Source organism: Delphinapterus leucas, chromosome 17 (assembly GCF_059928025.1).
Source record: "Delphinapterus leucas isolate spDelLeu-1000000601 "Yukka" chromosome 17, BTC_Dleu_Yukka2, whole genome shotgun sequence".
Taxonomy (NCBI): Eukaryota; Metazoa; Chordata; class Mammalia; order Artiodactyla; family Monodontidae; genus Delphinapterus; species Delphinapterus leucas.
Window position 1 is genome coordinate 71,052,359 of NC_143145.1, and position 14,078 is coordinate 71,066,436.

The following is a 14,078-nucleotide window of genomic DNA, read 5'->3' on the forward strand; positions in this document are numbered from 1 at the left end:
GGTGTTTGGGATGACATTTAAAAAAAAAGTTGTGGTTTACGGTATGCATTTTTTGTTTTCTGTTTTTTTGCTCTTTCTTAAGTAAACAAAATGAAGTTAGGAACCAAAGCATCACTGTTTGAAACCTAAAGCGTTGGTATTTAAGGAACAAGCTGGTCAAAGAATATTTGTCTACAGAAAGAAAGTGAGTAAAATGTAGTTTGTCAGATTACTCCCACACAAAAGATTCTTAAAAATAAATTATTTTAGTTTGCTTAAACACTACTGAATGGTACAGTGTGTGGGTACTTTTTTGGTTTTTGCAAGGTTAGGAGACATCTTTGGTTATTTTACACTGTTTGTTGGCTACAGTCTAGTGACTTCCTCAACTCTTGACTTTTCAGAATAGGGAGGATAGGTCTTCGGTTCTCTGTAAAGATCACAGGTTGCTCTGCAGGAATAGCAGTGTTTTAAAAAGACAGCAGCTGCTGCTGCTGCGATGCTGTGTGTGTGTGTGTGTGTGTGTGCGTGTGTGTGCGCGCGCGTGCTCCTGTTCTTTGTTGGGGAGGTTAGTGCACATTGACAGCAGCAAGGCTCCTTTTTCCAACTGGAATTTGTAGAATCTTTGGGAGTTCAAAGAATGAATAATATTAGCCTGAGAATACATCTGTTCATTTTGTGATGAGTATCCCATGAATTTAATCTTGGGAGGAATTTGTTTTGTTTTTTGAGGCATTTTATGTGCATGATACTTATGTATACTGGTTTCTTGAGCTTTTAATAATACTGGGTTACTAAGAAAGAATTGAGGGGTCTATAGTTTTAGGGAACAGTATTTACCATGAATTCCCAATCCAGTATAATTGTAAGTGTTCATATAGACAAAAATTAATTGCATTTTGCTCTAGCCCTTGAGGTGTTATTTTAGTGATAAAATAGTAAAAACTGTGAAGATAAAACAAACATTTAGCTGCTAGAAGTAGGGAGTATTATAAATTAAACAACGTTCAAAATTTGACAACATTCAAAACCGCCCCGTCATTAGTTAATTTAGCTACTGAAGGCCACTCTAACATGTGTCTTTTGTATGCTCAAGAGCAACACATTATTTTACTCCTTCTCTACAATAATCCTTGAGAATGTTCTCAGATTCTTGGTGGCAGTGAGTAGCAAGTCCCCTAATGCCTGCTAGGGGGAAAAAAAAACCTCTCAAGCATATGGAGACATCTAGAAAAAGATGTGCATCGTCAGCTGTGATTCCATTGTGTGCTCTCAGACTGGATCTGAGCCTTCTTCCTCCAGGGAATTTCAGTCTTAACAGAGGAGTTTTAGATGTCAGGATACTGAAGCAGAGGTTAGAAAAGAGCTTACCAATTATGAATTTAATATTTTTTAGATAGTTTAGCTCTGATTTTAACCCTTCATTGGTTAAATATAATTTACATGACCTTTGCTCAGTGTTAGAGGTGCATTTTACTAGAAACCTAAAATGTAAAGATCAGAGGGGAACTTGGGCTGCTGTGTGAGCGCATAAAGGGGCAGTGCTCCTTGGTTGGCTTTATTTTTAGTTGTATCTTATTAAAGCTTTGCAAGCCTCAGAAGCAAGGACCTATGAACAGTGCTTTCGTTACACACCCTATATTTAAGGATTCAGTACCTTAGCTGTTTCAAATCACATCAGGTTGAAATGTGACCCATAAGTTGACAGCTTGGATTTCTTAGGAAAAATTGTTTGTATTGAATTGAGTTTAAAAGGGATGCTTTCAAGCAGTCATTAGGATGTTGGGTACCAAAACAAAGGGGGGCTCTTTAAACAATTTTTCTAGAAGATTAGTTTTCTGAAATGCACAGTGTGTCCTTATTTGATATTTTGACCATTATTATGTCATGATTGAAATTATTTAAATGCATAATTAATGCTTCACTATTTTTATAGCAAAACTGCTATTTAAGAAATTGTTAGCTTTTCAATGTTTTGTGTTTATAGTTTTGTTTGGTAATTTATGTTATTACATGCTCTATCAATTTTAAATTAAGAGAATAGGAGGGAGAAAATAAGTCAGTTGCTTTAAGGTGTTGGTCTTTTATTGCAGTAAATCATAAAATGAGCAGCGAATCAGGATCTTTCCCCCTATGAAATAATCAGACTATGTTTACATACTAATAACGAAAACTAAGGGAAACAGAACAAACCCCCGCTTACTCAGTTTTTTTATACACTTTCGTATTGCAGGCTAATTTTACCTCTATGCCTTGTTTTCTAAACAAAAAAAATTTTGGCATTTGTGTTTATTTCCTTTTTTGTTTTTTACAGGCTTGTAGAAGGGTTTATGAATTGTTAACTGTAGAAAGAATATTATGTCATATTACTCTTTAAAGTCTGTTGAAAGTAATGTCTGGAAAAGCTGTACAATACGGTTTTAGTGTCACAGGCCCTCAATTCACACAGTATAAAGAAAACACATACTTTATGGATTCTAGATACTAATTTTGAAACAGAGGTGAGAATGTGACTTTTGTGGATATTTTAGAAACGTATGTAGTTTTCCTAGCTGTTACAAAGCTGAGGGCGAGGGTGATTATGAAAAAGTGGAAATCTTAAAGGTTGTGCTATGAAGGTATCTGAAATTAAACGACTACATGGTCTGCAGTTAAATCATAATACTCTTGGCTGTTAGGGTAAAGATTTTATGTGTTTATCCTATGAAATGTTCATCAGTGACCACATTTCTGGCTTCCAGTGGCTATGATGATACAATGCAATTGTGGAAACATTGACTCTAGGACACTTTTCAGTTGTTTCTCTAGTTGGAAATTTCTAGAGAAGAATTAAATAAGCAGGGAACCTATGGCAGTGTTTGACTTACCTGCTTTTGAGGCTTTTGGACATAGAATCTTAATTTTAAGAATGTAAGAGAGGAGAGCTACTTATAGGTAGACATTATTAGCAGTAATTAAATAGTTATTAATACTTAAAGGTTCTGAAAGAAAAAACAGTTTTTACTTTGGGTGTCAATTGGTAGGTGCATGGAGAATTGAAGTTAGCATGTTAATTCTGTCAGAATTTATGTTGTTTTAGGCAGCCAATTGTGAACTGTTAAGAGTTCCTGATGGAGTTCCCCATGGCCAGGTTAACTCTCATTTTGGGCTTTTTAGATCCTGTTTTTGCATCCTTGCCTCATTTAACCATTGTTTCATTTGTTTGTTCAGTTATTTGTTGAGTTTTGAGTGTCTCAGCTTTGGCAGTTTACTTTTATCGTATAAACCATCCATTGCAAACCTGTGATTAAAGGGGGAACACACAGTGAGTGGGTGATGATTTCTTTTTGGTGGGGGAAGGGTGGAAAGGGATGTGTTCACCTTAATTTTCAATTTGCTTTTTATACTAAAGATCTTTTCTTTTAATGTGTTAATTTTAATTATATAAGCTAGATAATTCGGCTTTGATTTGGGTTTGGGTTTTTTCCCCCCTGAAAATAGGATTGTAATGTTTATAACAAAAAGGTTGTTAAATGTTCCCTTGACTGATTAGCTTATGATTAAATAGATTTCGTTTAATGAAGGTATGAATATTTATCATTAGTTTTGTTTTTATTTCCCCTGAAATCATGTTATGTGTGGTCCAGGTGGCAACCTATAGTTGGGTGAAGGTGACAGGGCAGTCAGTGACCTCTGATTTCTATGGATTGTCTGTGCCTTGTTGCTGCTTTTAAGGCTAACATACCCTGGGCCTTACCACTGTAGGTTTCTAAAGGATGGAAAACTCCCTTGCACAGCCTTTCACAGGTATTCTGCTGTGGTTGTCAGTTTTTCTAGACGTAATTCATTCTGGCTCTTGACTAAAATGTCTGTATTGGGAGAGCAGCAATAGAACAACTGAAATGATAAGAGCAGCTGTCACTGAGTGTCAACAACCTATTAGGGGCTTTTTGAGGCGTGCTCCATTCCTTCATTCTTGCCACAATCCTGTGAAGTAGAGGTTACCTTCATTTTCCAGGAGGAGATGAAGACCAAAGGGGATTAAGTTGTGCCTCTGAGCAAAACTTCAGGGAAAAAATTAACCTTGACCAATGGGTGGGGAAACAAATCATAAATATCAGAGGGAATGGTGAGTCTGAGAACGTCTTCCTGGTTGGAATCTGATAAAACATATGTTTGCAGGTCGTTAGAAGGCTCTCAGTCTGGTTGTTTGGTTTGTAAAAAGGATGAATAGGTTTGAATAGATCCAGTCCTGCAAATTCTGTACGCCTGTGTCTCCCAAACCCTTGCCTCAGCCTGTGTCTCCCAAACCCTTGCCTCAGGGCAAGCCTGTACCTGGACAGTCGATACTTATCTTAAGATCTATAAGCAGTCTCCAGATTTTTTAGTCATCGGCCCAGAATTTAACCGTTCCTAAATTGCAGGATTCTTTCTTGTCTTTTAATTTTCAAAAAGTAAGAATGGTAATGGATGAAGTCAAAACAGGTAACCTTTACTGAGTGCCCACTCAAAACCTGGGGCCCTGCTAATAAGGTGCCCTTGCTATACACTCCTGTCTGGTTCTCACTGTAAGACAGTGAGGGAGGCGCTCTTGTTGTCATTCCTCTTTCACAGTTCAGGAAGTGCGGGCGCAGAGCTGTCACATAACTTGCCAAAGGTCACACAGCCCGAGTGCTGGAGAGTAATTTGCACCCAGGCCAACGTTGCCCCTTAGCCCTGCCTTCTTAACTTGTGTTCTTGTTAGATGGTCGGTCGGCCGCACTTCCTCGCAGCCTCATGTGGATGTGTCCCATCCAGTGCTTTGTGGAGATAACACAGATCCATCATTCTCCACTAGGGAAAGGGAAAGGAAAAAGGGGTAGGGGTGTATTTTGAAAAAGCACATTCAAGTTGCCTATTGTTTCTCACAATCAGAAGCTCAGAAAATAAGCTTGAGAAAACTCCGTTGTGGGTGAGAGGTAGAAAAGAGATGGAGACAGCCCTCTAGATAGAGGTTTAGGACCAATGAAGCACTGGTATAGATATTCGGCTTCTTGTTCCTTTAATGTATATTTAATTCTAGCACGTTTAACCGTTAGGTGGTAATTGTGTGATGTATGTTTTGCAGGGTTTTTTGCAACCCGTGTAGCATGGGTGACTCGGTGTTGAGATATTGTAGTCCCCAAAGGAGGCTGGTAATATATTCAGTCATCTGACTTCTGCTCTGCTATTTGTGGAATTCTTCTGTCTGCTCAGTTGTTTGCAGGGAGCGGGGAGAGCTTTCAGGGAACTCTTTCACCTGTGCACGTGTGGGGATCAGCAATGCACTGCTTTTAGTGTTCCAGCTGCCGGGTCTGAAGCCCTGTTGTCAGAGATGAAAATATAAGGCATGGTATTTTCTATTATTCATTTAGTGGGTCCACAGGAAATGTGACCCCACATCTTCCAAGGCTTGCGGGGTGTGAGGGGGTTCTGGGAGTTCCTGTTGTTGCTGCCTGATTTCTGTCCCTGGAAGCACCCATCTAAATGAGGATGGTCTTTTCCCGCAGATTGCTCCCACTTATAAAATCAGCTCAGGAATCAAAGATGAGGTGACTTTTCTTACCTTCGGTGGTACAGTAGCATTTGTAGGAATATTTAATATTAATTTAGCTTAACATTTCTAATTCTCTTGTTAATATGCTTAATAATGAAAAGCTTTTCAGTTATTGTCAAAATGTAAATTGAACATTGAATTGCATATTTTAGAGGAACCTATAGCTTTACTTGACTCATTTCTAGAGTCAAACTAAATGGAAAATTTAGTTACTTGGAAAAAACACATTTTTAAACATACATTTTTAATGTGCTTGTATACATATATTTAAAAATAGATTTTTTTTCATAAATATGTTTGTTAGGTAATCACCTCTGGTTATTGTTGGAACGTAGGTGGCGAATTCTTTCACAGGTATTTTTGATTCCTAAATAAGGAATATGGAAGTTCCTGACTAAAAAAAATCTCAATGTCAGAAGTGTATGAATTTCTACCAATTTAACATAACAGCATTTCTTGACATTACAGAAGCTGGTTGTGGTAGTTAGGGAGCTGGGCAGTGGGGGCCTGCGGGTCCTGGAGGCGATTCTGTGTCCTGTACCTGCCACCTTGTGCCTGCGGCCTGTTGTGGACATCGGGTCTGGTGTGCTGTGCTCGGATACCGGGCCTTCGAAGCGAGGATGGAGTGATAAATAATAGCACAACTTTGGACTGCCTCAGTTGGGTATAAATCTTTGTAGACTTTTCTCTGCCTCCATTTACCCTTCTTCCCTGGCTTTCTTGGTTGTTGTTGCTGGGTTGTTTCCCGCCCCCCAAAGTTGAAGATGGAAGATGGGTGGCAGGGAAGGAACACAATCAAGAGTATGGGGGAGTGTGTTACTGTCATTAGTTTTTCGTTAGGTATTTCGAGTCTGATCATGATCTGCAGTTTCCCTCTTTGTCTAACAGATTTGCTCTGCTCACAGGACTTGGTGAAGAAGCTGGCTGTTCGTTAAGGAAGCCGTTAGGTTGAGGACAGATCACGTAACAGGCTGGCGCAGTAACTGGCTGATTTGTTGCTCGAAGTTAGTTGCTGCACAAGGTTGTGGTCCAGCTGACCGGGGGTACTGAGCCTCTGTTGTCTAATAGTATTGAGGATTACGTTCCCTAGCTTTGCTGTGTTCTCTTTCTTCCCTGTTTAAGGATATTGTTACAGACTCTATCATGTTAGATGTCTTGAAAGTGTTCATTAGATTTAAGTGGTCAAAATGGTTATAAGTTGGAAATATTAAGGTGATTTAAGATGGGTGAAAATTTTAACCAATTCCTAAAGCCTTAGGAATGCCCACCTCTTTGGAGTTTCTGGTAGTGTATTGTGTTTTCAATTTCTGCATTTCTGTTTTGAGACTCGTGTAGTGTTCTTATTGCTATTTTAAGTAAGATGTATGAATATCTTGATTCCTTAAGAATTTTCTGTAAAAGTGTGGTATAGAAATATTTATTCCATTAAGAAATGTCATTTTATTGTATTCTAGCACCACCAGAGTCTTTTCTAAATAAACAGATAGTAAGTATAAGTAAAATCTAGTGACGGGACTGGAAGTTATATAAAGATCTATTTATGCTGTACTACCTTGTATTTTAAACAAGAGGTGTGTACAGTTAAGAATTTTAATAAATTAAAGGCTTTAAGCTGTTAAGTATAACACAAGAAAATGACATGATATTCACTGTGTCCTGAACATATTGACAGTGACAACTGACAGCGACAAAAGTCAACAGAATGCCTGGACATTGAAGGACATTAGAAAACAAAACTGGAGCGTTTGCCTTCTCTGGGTAAAGGGCACTCACATCGTAACAACAGCATTCTCGTAATCATTGATGACCTCATCGTGATAGTAGATATCTCACTTTGAGAAAAAGCATTCAGGAGAAAAGAGAGTCGGGAGACCGAGGGGAGCCCAGGTTTGCTGGCTCGAGGTGAGTGAAGGCTGGGGCAGGATGGAGCTGCACTGGGCGCATATGGCCTGGCCCTGTGTGCAGTGCAGGCCGTGGGGCCAGCTGGGACCCCTGGAGGAGAGGGCCTCGGCTGCTCCCTGCCTCTTCTCGTGCTCACTGGAGGCAGGCCCGGACCCTGTGGTGGGGAGAGAAGGGAGAGCCTGTGGTAGGTGGAGCTGGTCCCAGGACATTGAGGCCCCAGAAGCTCTCCTTCACGGTAGTTGTCTGCATCCTGATCTCGCACCAGGAGCTGGCCGGCTCCCACGTGTAGAGTCTCCTGATGAACTGCATCCTTAATTCTGGACCAGGTCGGTGGTGCTGATGGCCCGCTCCCTTCAGGCACCACGGAGCCCCGCAGCCCTTCCACCCCAGTGCTCTGTATTACCAGACTGAGCATCTGGGGGATTCTCTTCCCCTTTTCAGGTGAGAAGTGAGGGGACTACTCCACCCAATGGCAGGTAAAGACCAGGTAGGACAAGGGAAGGCCTTCTGGGGCTTGTGATTTTCAGAGGCTGAGCTCCTTGCCTTCACCTGGCCTGGCCCTCAGATGAGTGAGGGAAGCCAGTGCCTTTGCACCAAGGGATAGAGAGGGGTTTCCTCGTTATGGAGGCCCTCTTCATTCCCTACTCAAGAAATTTCCCAGTGAGGTTCAGGTGTCTCTAGCAGCCTCATCCCAGGTTTTCTGGGCTTGCCTCAACGGTTCATAGATGTTTACTCTCTTGGAGAAAGGGATTGAGTGTATAATGAGGAAAAAGAAAAGGAAAGGCGTTCAGAAAGAAACTGGGGGCGGCCCATAGAGGAGTTGCTGCATTGAGTCCAGGCTAAAGAGGTTAGGACCACGCAGATGGAAAATATCAATGCAGAAGAGTAGCCTTGCTTGAAATCTGTAAATTAATGAAGGTATATATAGAGTAAATCCAGAGTAGCAAATACATGCCCTTGCAGCTTGAAAGATTTTTAAGGATGGACTATTATATTAGTTTATCAGCTTGATCAAACCACGTAGTCAACTTACAGTACTTGTTACTTTAAGTGGCATAGGCAACTTACACAGGCTTTTTGGGGGAGGTTTAAATGAATAAACGGAGGGCCATAACATGTTAGTAAAACACATTACAAGTTTTGCTACACATTGTTTGGAGTTTAACGTCAAGGAGAAAAACCATCAAATAAAATGCTCTGACAAATCTGGCATTAAAATTTCTGTTGTGTTCTATAAATATGCTTAAAATGATTATATGCACTGGCTTATTGTCTGAATGATACAGGTACAACAGGGAATGGTACCTGTTTTCTTATGGGTTTGCTAAAATTGGGGGAAATAGTAAGGATGGAGTCTATATGTCTGTGTGTGTGTATATGTATACACATACGGATTTTTAAAAATAAATTTGTTTTATTTATTTATCTTTGGCTGCATTGGGTCTTCATTGAGGTGCGCGGGCTTCTCACTGTGGTGGCTTCTCTTGTTGCGGAGCACGGGCTGTAGGCACTCGGGCTTCAGTAGCTGTGGCACGTGGGCTCAGTAGTTGTGGCTCGCGGGCTCTAGAGCACAGGCTCAGTAGTTGTGGCGCATGGGGTTAGTTGCTCCGCGGCGTGTGGGATCTTCCTGGACCAGGGCTCGAACCCGTGACCCCTGCATTGGCAGGCGGATTCTTAACCACTGTGCCACCAGGGAAGGCCACATATATGTATTTTTTCATTCATTTTCCCTCTCCTCCCAAATAGTATACAGAGCAGCTTAAAGTCTTTCTTTTTTAAACTGTAGTTTGGGCTGACTTAAATTCTCCTTCTGTACTGTAAGTCAATAGACTGATCTTTCCAAAATATCCCTTTTATAATAATATAAGTCCCCCCACTCACTACAGAATGACATTCCCAGACGCTTACTAGATGGGTCTGCCACAAAGCCGTTTCCCCCATTTCTACTCTTTGCATGAGCCTTTGTACCTGTCAGTCTGTTCTTCCTGGCCTGCTGTGAACATGTGTTGACCACGCAAGCTCATGCTCTTTGTTTGCCTAGAGAAAACTAATGAGTTAGTCTAAAATTTAAGAAACAGTTCTTTGATATAAAGCTCAATTTGCTGGGGGTTTATATTATTGATCTCAGTTAACAGCAAAGTGTACAATCAAAACAAAAAGAGAGATGGAATCCAACAATATCCAGAGGTTATTAGTTACTTATTACATTGATTACAGATTTTACAAAAAAATTTTCTGTAGAACAAGAAGGAAGTCCACTTACCTTTGAATCAGAAACAATAAAGACTTACATTTGTGGTGTTGTTGCCTCAGTAAAACTGAACATTTTCTGCACCCAGACTTATTAACTTTTCCCCTGCAGAATATTTTGACACTGTAATGGGAAGAGGGATTAATAATCTCAGTTTATAGTGGAAAGAGGAGAAAAAAGGTAAAGAAAACCTTGGGGAAATTCAGTAGTTCTGGAAAGGTAATGAAACAAAACCAAATGCAAAGTGTAGTGTCGGCACTTAAATACTTCCATTGAAGAAGTGATCAAAAAGAGAATGAAAGCATCACTTGAAGGGTTGATGTCTCAATAGCTAAGTAATGAAATTCTACAACTATCAAAAGAACGAAGCCCCTACAGGCCACACATTAATATATACTTGTGACAAGACCTGGAAAAGTATTCTCAACTTTCTTCCCAAATCTGTATTTAAACAGTAATTTTTTTACTTTGTGGGGTCATTTTATTTGCAGAATAAGTCAGAACGTGATCTGTCTGTCATCTGTTCAGATTCTTTCATCAACCAATTATATATTAAGTAGTAGAAACGGTATACAACCCCAGTGGAAAAGCAGGGTGGGGCTTTGGGATGGGCAGTGTCATATGTCTCTCTTTTTCTTAGCTCCTGTGATACTTCCATAATGTGGTAGAACAAGTGGTTAAATAACAGCCCTTTCAGTGTTGTGTGTGCTTTTTCTTTCTCCCTCTTTCCCCGCTCTGTGTGTGTGTGTTTGTGTGTGTATGTATGTGTGTGTGTGTGGCGTGAACTATTTGGAAGTAAGTTACAGATGACCCTTTATTCATAAAGCACGTCGCTGTAAAATAAAGGCATTACTTAGGTAATAGCATACAATACAACTATTAAACCTAATAAAACTTTGTTTTAAACCTAAGAAAACATATCATCAAGTATCAACTGTCTTCTTTCAGTTTTCCCTGTTACCTCCAAACTGTTAACAGCTGTGGGTTTCAAACCAGGATCTAATCAAGCTCCTCCACTGCATTTGGTTCTGTAGTCTCTGTTAATACTCAGTAATTCCCCTAGTTTTTGTTGGTTGGTTTTGTGGCTCTTCAGATGTTGGCTTTTTAAAAAGTGTTTATTTTTTTAATTAAAAATTTTAATTGTGATAAAATTCATATAAAATTTACCATCTTACCCATTTTTAAGTACACAGTTCAGTAATGTTAAGTGCATTCACATTGCTGCGCAACCAGCCTTTTCAGTTTTTAGACTTCAGTTTCTCCAGAAGTGCTAAGAAATTAAATTGTTAAATATATTAATGGATTTGATTGGGGCTAAAGAAGAGCATAACTGTTGAGAACTTACTGCTTGAGATAGTAGCATCTTAGGCTGTTTCCTCGGCATTGCCCCTTCTGAAGTCTCTGTAGGTTGGGGCCTAGACATACTTTCTACAAACGCATCACAAGGAGATTCATAAAAGTAACGCCGTGAGAGGTGCAAGCACAGAGGTAATGCCCGCCTATGAGAACGCTTACAGTCAGAGAGTTTGAGGACTTTTTTCCTCCTAGGAAGTAGTAGATTTCTGTTTTAGGAACAGGAGGGGGGTTGAGATTGAGACATTCATTTCATAGCACCCTTGGCTAAATAGAAAGCTTTTATATCAAATACTTCTTTGGAGTAACATTATAGAGACAATAGTTTCCAGGGGTTTTTTGGAGTGTGGCAGCTTAGGAGACACATGAGAGATGTTAACAATGGGAAGAAAAGTGGGACTGTACGTAGGCCTTTTTAATTAACAAATCAGGGCAGTTTTGAGGGGACTAGAATTTAAATGACTCAGAAATCCCGTTTTCTGATTTTTTGCAAAACTTTTCTGAAATGTCTTACAGATGTACTAAGGGATATCCTCCTTGTTCTTGTCATTTTATGAGTATTGTACTGCTTTTTTTTTTAAACCAGTGTTGGTGGTGGAAACGTAAATCAGCTGTACTTCAATTAATAAAAAAGGTAAATAATACATTAGTGTGGTTTAAAAGAAATAAGTTCATGAATGTCTTTGCTCAAGCTTGCAGAAGGTGCTTGAAGAGCTTATTAAAATAAACCAAACTAAATTACAAACAAAAGGAAAAAAAACATTGGCCTGTTGGAGAGGGTTGGACAGACAGTACTGTGGTTGTTTCTCAGTGGCTCTGTGCTACGTCCCAAACAGATACGGTAGCAGTTTGGGTCATCTGGGAGGAAAGTACTTCGGAGTTCTGAAATGTAACCAAACAGGGACATTAAGGATAGGTGGCCAGGGTAAGGGGTGGGAGTGGGCAAAAATAATATAAGGAAAGTCGTATTACTGTAAAAGAGTGGCTGTACAAAACATTCAGCACATGAGGTCTCGTGTATCTAATTTTTCTGGTTCTGGTTTTTATTCCTTTGAGCACCTCAAAATTTAACATTAGCCATTTAGGAGAAGATACTTTAAAAATGCATAGTATTTCCTTATTTACTAAACTGACTTGGGCTAAAATTCACTCAGTGTCCATGAGATCATTTAAGATAATGATCTGTTTGTCTCGCCACTAAGTCACTGTAAACCATAGACCCCTCACTACCAAGCTCTAGCTTAACTACTAGACTTGCCTTTTTCTGTCTGTTCACTGGATGTTACTTTTTGTGTATCTGTGTGTATGTTTAAAATTTTTTTTTTAATTTAAATAACAGTCCATTTTCTCCTTACTGATTTTCTGCACTTTACCTGCCGTGGGTTTGGAGTTCGGAACACAAAGGTTAAAAAAGAAATAGGCCCTATCCTCTAAGGTCTCACAGTTTAGGGAAGGAAAGAGACATGTGGACAAGTAATTACAGTACAATATATGCTTTAGAATAGAAAATTGTATTAGAAGGGCTGGACAGACATTTTATAGAAGCAAACAGTTCATTTTGTGAGATGAGGAAAGCTGCTGTACTGTTTGATTTGAGCCTCAAGGGCTCATGGAGATTTCATCAGAGAGGAGAAAAGGCATTCTAAAGAGAGACGTGCTTAGGTTGAAGATAGAAAATATTGTATAGTATGTTTCTAATTCCTCTTATTTTACATGCACTTTTAGTAAGATCTGTGTGAGAATCTGACAGACTCTTATCAGTAAAGTGAGTAATCTTCAGAGCACAGAACTGGGGATATTTATTTTGAGCCTTCAGAGAAAAACTTTCTTATTCTTTGTCTCCTTTTCATTTCTTGCTTGTGTTCTGAGTTAAGAGAGTTTTGTTTACTGTTGCTGCATAATATACCAGCCGAAACTTGGTGGCATTCTGCTCACAAATGTTGTGATCAAGTTGGGAAAAGGCATGATGGACAGAGTTTATCTACTGCGTGGTGTCCTGTGTCTCAGCTTGGAAGACTCAGATCCAGGACTGAGTCAATGGCTCAGCACTGCAATCAGTTGAAGGCTTGCTCGCTTACATGCCTGGTGTTTGATGTAGGCTGTTAGCTGGCACCTCAGCTAAGTTATAGGCTAGAACACCTACTTATGGCCTCTTTGCATCTGCTTGGGCTTCCTAACAGCATGGCAGCTGGGGTTCAAAGAGCGAGTTCCAAGGAAGCTGTATCTCCTCTGATGACTTAACCTCAGAATTCACGTAGAGTCACTTAGGCTTTAGTCACAAGCCTCCCCAGATCCCAGCTCTCCTTGGGAGGAATTTTTTTTTTTTTTAATTTATTTTTGACTGTGTTGGATCTTCATTGCTGTGTGCAGGCTTTCTTTAGTTGTGGTGAGCTGGAGCTACTGTTTGTTGCGGTGTGCGGGCTTCTCACTGCGGTGGCTTCTTTCGTTGCGGAGCACGGGCTCTAGGCACGCAGGCTTCAGTAGATGTGGCTCGTGGGCTCTAGAGTGCAGGCTCAGTAGTTGTGGCTCACGGGCTTAGTTGTTCTACGGCATGTGGGATCTTCCCGGACCAGGGCCCGAACCCGTGTTCCCTGCATTGGCAGGAGGATTCTCAACCACTGCGCCACCAGGGAAGCCCAGGAGGTATGTTAAAAGTTGAATTAGAAGAAGAGCATGTGGGATGAGAAATGTGGTCATCTTCGGCAACCATCGTCTGTCACAGGCTAAGTTGAAGTGTTGCTGTCCTTTCCTTTAAAAGAAGAGGGGAAGGAGGATTTATTGTTTCTGAGATACATGAAGTGATTCAATATGAGATATGATGAGCAGCAGTTCTTTAGATCCACAAAAGGTATGGTTCCTAAACTATATCTGATGGGATTTTAGTTAGATGTTTAGAAGAACTTTCTGATAAAAATGTATAGACTTTTTTAAAAGCAGAGGAAATCTTGTATGATTTAAAAATAAGTTTAATAATGATTAAGTACATACTGCCTGTGGCTGAACCTGTCACCTTGAGCAAGTGATTTAATGTGTGTGAGT

The 14,078-nt window shown here is 40.0% G+C and overlaps 1 protein-coding gene across 3 annotated transcripts in view; it reads left to right on the forward strand.

Moving 5' to 3' along the window:
• NCOA2 (nuclear receptor coactivator 2) overlaps positions 1 to 14,078 on the forward strand; it is a 271,444-nt gene that overhangs the window by 2,546 nt on the left and 254,820 nt on the right. The window lies entirely within an intron of this gene.